The sequence below is a fragment of the Nelumbo nucifera genome, chromosome 7 (genome assembly GCF_055504915.1).
Source record: "Nelumbo nucifera cultivar China Antique chromosome 7, China Antique-T2T, whole genome shotgun sequence".
NCBI lineage: Eukaryota > Viridiplantae > Streptophyta > Magnoliopsida > Proteales > Nelumbonaceae > Nelumbo > Nelumbo nucifera.
The window spans coordinates 13,237,801-13,243,800 of record NC_142655.1 but is presented as its reverse complement, the minus strand read 5'-3'; positions in this window follow the sequence as shown (position 1 = coordinate 13,243,800).

Sequence of the window (6,000 nt, the reverse complement as noted above, 5' to 3'; positions counted from 1 at the left end):
GGAGAAAGAATAAGGATTTCCATGGTCTCCTCTTCCACCTCTCTATTCTTTTATTAATCTTGTTAAGATGGATTAAATTACAAGTTTGCCCTTAAGTGGGTGTCCAGCTCATCAACATACTTAAAGGAAGCATAAAAACAATTAAAGGCCCATTAATAAACATAACAAGGAAGAACTAACAATAAGATAGTAATAGGCAAGGGCCATTCAACCCAGTCTATCTACAATGTCAAATGATACTTCGACACTATATCACCCTCTGGGTTCTATTTGTTGGAATATCAAGGCCTTACTGGCCAATATGTTAGCATACTCTTTGAATCATATTTTGAGAAATTGTAACGCTTTGGCTAACTCTTTGGCCAAGCTTGCTCTGTGGCAATTTCAACTAGGTTCTGCAGCCTCTGTTTTTGAGTTTCCTTTTAATGAATTACTTCTTGAGTACAAAAAAAAAAAAGAACAGAAAAGAAAAGAAAATACTTGGCATTATTAACAACCAAAGAGTATGGAAGAGAAAACTTCCATTCAACTTGATCGTAAGCCTTATGGATCAAATTAAAGTAAGAAACTCCCATAAATTCGCCTACTCTAGTGCATTGAGTGCATTACTTCCAAAGTTATGATATTATTGTTAATTACAAATTTTCTTGTTACAAAAGCATTTTGATTTGGTTTGATGAGGTTGGGATGAAAAAGGCAATGATTAGAAAAGAATGTTACATTGCAATTCATTGATTCAGTTAAGCTACTAACAGATAAAATGTTTGTGTTAAGTTTGTTAACATGAAGGACGGAGGACAAAACAAGGGAGTTAGAGGCTCTAATATTCCCTTTGTTGGAGATGGGATTAAGTGACCCATCAGTAAGGGATATCTTCTCTCTATCAAAGAGGAACTGATGTGAACATAAAAAATGATAGATATGCTAGTCATATGGTCTAAAGCACCATAATCAATAATCTAATGGATTTTATAATTACTTGAAGTTGTTGCATGATTTGCAAAAGCATGAGTACCTAAGTGAGAAAATGCGGATGAAGAGGTATTGCCTGGGGAGGAAGTTGCAATAGTAGTCTCTAAATGATTAATTAACCTTCCATATCTCTCAAATTCTGCCTTTACCGCTGCCAACTGCTAGCAACATTTGCATTTTGGGCTTTCTAGGCTGACCATTTTTCTTAAAGTTGTTGTTGTTATTGTTCTAAAACCTTTCTGAGAGAAGATCTGGATAAAGTTTACAACAAGTATCCTTAATATGTTTCATTTTTTTGTAGTATTCACATATCACCTCTTTCTTCTTAGTCGACCCCTTAGGTTTTATTCCAGCATGTGCAAAATGTTCTAAAGGTGGTCCCTATATCTGCACTTGCTGCCTACTCTCTTCACTGCTCACTATAGAATATGCTTGAGTATGAGTTACTTTATCCTTGGCCAGAATATTTTGTCTCGTAATATCAAACTCAGGGTTAAGTCCTATAAGAAATTTAAACACCTTGTTTCTTTCCATCAATTTTCTGAATGCCTTTGCATCCTTAGTGCTAGGGGTGCAAATGGATCGAATCATGATCCAATCCAATCCGAGATCCAATCCCATTTGGTCGATTTTAGACCACCCCTGTTCGTCTCTTTGAATCAGACCGGATAATAGGATCCTATCAGAACTTGGATCGGATTTAAGATCACCCCCTATCCGATCTGAGAAGATCCGATCCGATATATATTATATATTTATAAATATAAATATATAATACATATATTATTTATTTATAAATTTGTTATATTATTATTTTTTATAAAAACATGTATATATATGATGAAAATAATTAAAAAATACATGTATTTTTTGTTTTTACTTTATTTAAATTAGTATATTTTAATAATTTATTAATTTTTAAAGAAAACAAGTTGGATTAGATCATATCCGAAGATCCGACTTACCGATATGTTTCAAATTCAAATAGAGTCCTATCAGATCCGATCATATCCAACATGAATAGTGTTAGATCAGATTCGAATATACCCTGATTCGAATCCGATCTGATCCGTTTGCATCCCTACTTGGTGCTCTCCCATACAATTGTTTCCATAACATCAATCTCCTGCCATAGTGACTTCAACATTGAGTAGTAGACAACTACACTCTTCTCCCCCTATCTCAGATTGTTCATATCATTCTTCAACTTATAGGCCCTTGCAACATTCAATTTTTGAAAATACATTTTTGCAACACCATCCAAAATCTCCTTAGTTGAAGTCATCTAGATATAATGTTGACTTATGTGAGGTTGCATAGAGTTGACTAACCATCAAATCACTGTGTAGTTCTCCTGCATCCATTTTTCATATGTAGGATTAGTCTCTGTCGATTTCTCCTTAATACTCGTGAGAAACCCTAGTTTACCTCTACTATAGACATAAATCTTTATAGATTGTGTCCAAGCCAGATAATTTGTACCATCCAGTTTGATTGTAGTCACTCCAATTAAAATGGAATCTATGAGACCAACCTTGAACACCGGGATCTACTTCATTTCACTTCCAGATTACTTCATTAACCAAATGAAAAACAAAAAAACAAGGTTTTCAATCTTTATAGACCTAAGGTCAATTCAATACCTAAATGTCCCAAAACTAGGATTTCACTGCATTCGGCTTCTAGGGAGAAAGAGAAAAAGAAATAATCGCTCCTACTAGAGCTTTCCAAACCTCTTCCAATTGCAACCACCCACTTCTAGAGATCAAAAGGAACCCCAAGCCTTGAGCACCACACCCAAACAATTTCTTTAACCTGTAACTCGAAACTCTGTAGTTGGCTAGGGTTTTGGACAAAAGATCAACAACCCCACTTTCTTGGCAATCTATAACCAAATTTTGACTCTCTAAACCCTCTACCAACTAGGCACAAAAGTCCCATGAATAATTAGCAACTTATCTCTCCATACGCTCTTCTAATCGAAGGGTGTATAGGAAAAGAAAGGAAAAACAAAAAGGAAGGAAGACCCACTCTGATGCCTAGATGTGGTTCAGTCAAATAAAAAACTATAAAATATTTTAGATTATAACAAAAGAGAAAGAATAAGAAGAAGAAAACAACAATACAAAGAAAATGAAGGAAAAGAAGGAGTTCGATGATCTCCTCTTCCACCTCTCTATTCTTTTATTAATCTTATTAAGATTGAATAAATTACAAGTTTGCCCTTAAGTAGGCGTCCGGCTCATCAACATACTCAAAAGAAAGCATAAAAATAATTAAAGGCCCATTAAGAAACAAAACAACTAGAAAGAATTAACAATAAGATAGTAATGGGCTAGGGCCCATTAGGCCCAACCTATCTACAATGTCAAATGATACTTCGACACTATATCACCCTTTGGGTTCTATTTGCTTGGATATCAAGGCCTTACTAGCCAATATGTTAGCATACTCTTTGAATCATATTTTGAGAAATTGTAAATCTTTGGGTGACTCCTTAGCCAAGATTGCTATGCGGCAACTTCGACTAGGTTCCGCAGCATCTGTTTTTTGAGTTTCCTTTTAATGAAATTACTTCTTCTTTGAGTACCCAAGAAAAAGGAAAATACTTAGCATTATTAACAATCAATGAGTATGGAAGAGAAAAATTCCATTCAACTTGATCGTAAGCCTTAGAGATCAAATTAAAGTAAAAAACTCCCATAATTTGTTCTACTCTAGTGCATCGAGTGCATTATTTCCAAAGTTATGATATTGTTGTTAATTACAAATTTTCCTGTTACAAAAGCATTCTGATTTGGTTTGATGAGGCTGGGATGAAGAAGGCAAATACTTTGAGTAATAATTTACACAATCACTTTATAACTTACATCAGAGTGACCAATGGGCTTGATTGCTTGAGGTCGACAACTGCTTCCATGTTCTCATTTGGAATAAGAACATGCCTTCAGCTTTTGTTACAAGCATCCTATGTATAGGGTAGGGTTTTTTTACTCTCTCTCGAAGAAAGAGGGGAGGTGAAGGGTCCTCTCACCATATCCTCTTCCCCTCCTTTCTCATGTATGTGTATACTTATTTTTAAATTAAATCATTAAAAATATAAAAATCAAAATTAAAACCTTACAGGTCTTCATTGTCTCTCATAAAATACATATTTACTCTCTATTAAGACCATTATTAAATATCTCTTTATCTATCTATAAGACTATAACCTTAATAGTTGATGTTTGTAGCACCTCCCCTCCCCATTAAATCTCTATTTTCCTCTTAAATACTTTTTAATCTCTTTGGTTCTCTCTAATAAAGTAGGGGTGTAAGTTAGATGGGTTGGGTTAGGTTAAGGGTCAACCTAAATATGAACCTTAGCTTGGACTCAAATTAATGTCAAAAAACCCAAAATTTCTCACTAGTACATGGGGTGAACGAATCTAAAGAAATCATTGCTCCTTTGTTTGGGTTACCAGGTATTCCCCCTTGTTTTTATTAATTTAATTCAGTATAGATTTGTTTAATGGATTGTTCTGGTTCAATAATAAATAACTTCCCTTAAAAGTAAAAAGAAAAGTCTGAATTTCAATTACTAAAAAGGAAAAGAAAAATATTTTTCCTACTATTCTGCATGTAAAATAGTAAAAATATATAAAAGTTTTTGGTGAATCTACTTCCCTTAAAAGTATATTTTTAAACAGCAACTTGTGCATTGCAAGGGTCACTGCTAGTTTGCTTATAATGGAGAAAATCAATAATTTTCAGTGGAAGAGAAGGAATGAAAAGGAAGAAACTAATTTGCTTTGCTTGCACAATTTGCAAGCTCTTTTAACCAATTTATTGGATATTATTTCTAGTTTTTTTTTTCTTTTCTTTTTCTATTTAGCCTACAATTGGAAGTGCTTCTTTTAAGTACTTATTGGGAAAAGCACTGAAAAGATTCCAAAAGCGCCCAAAAGAATCGTTTTGGGTGTTTGATAATGCTTTTTTGTGTTTTTTGGCTCATTTGACCCACCACCTAATTATCAAAATACCTACACTACCCCCAATTGAAAGAAGCGCTTTTTCACCAAACACTTACAAGCTGCTTATTTAACAAATACTTGTGAAAAGAAGCACTTATCCTCTAGAACTACAGCCTTCTTCCCAACTTCAAACTAACAGGACTTCTGGCCTTCTTTGGCAGCCTCCCCTTACTGGGGTAAAGATTAACACAGATGGGAGTTTTTAAGCAATTGGAAAGCAAGCTTTGGAGTGATTGCAAGGAACAGTAGAGTATTAGATTTAGCAGTTCCTTTTAGAAACAGTGAAGTTATATCAGCTAACCAGGCCGAAGCTTTAGCTATTGAAGGGAATACAGATGGGTTCTTCTCTTTCAGCAGGACAGATTTGCATTGAAACTGATTGATTGAACCTAATCCAGGCACCGGAGGGAGTAGACTTGCAATTAGTCAAGGGTACTCTGTTTTTTTTTTGCCAGGATATCTTAGACAGGTGGATGTCAAGAACTTTAGGTTCTGTTTTGTAAGTAGATCCAAGGTTCAAAGTATCGAAAATGCTATACATATCGGAAAGGTAAATTTAAGAGACATATCGGGATACGCCTTGGATACGCATGGACATGGATGAAAAATTAAGATACGCATTGAAATGCTATAAATACTCTAATAAGTCATAAATAAACATCAATATCACTAAATATAGGATGTAAATGAGCTATTTATGCATAAAAATAACACATTTTAGTGGATTTTATGAAAAAACATATTATAATCAATAAACGGGAAGTTGGGAATAGAAACATACTATCTAATTATGAACATAATAGATCAAGTAATTATTTTGCATGTTTTATTCTAATTTTCTAAAAACTAAATAATTATTTATTTTTATTCAAATAGTTATTTTGCACGTTTTATTCTAAAAATTAAATTAAAATTAAGAAAAGTAAATATGTAACAAAAAATTGAATGGATTTATGGACATAATAAATGAAATAATTATTTTGCATATTTTATTCTAAAAATTAAAAAAAAAAAT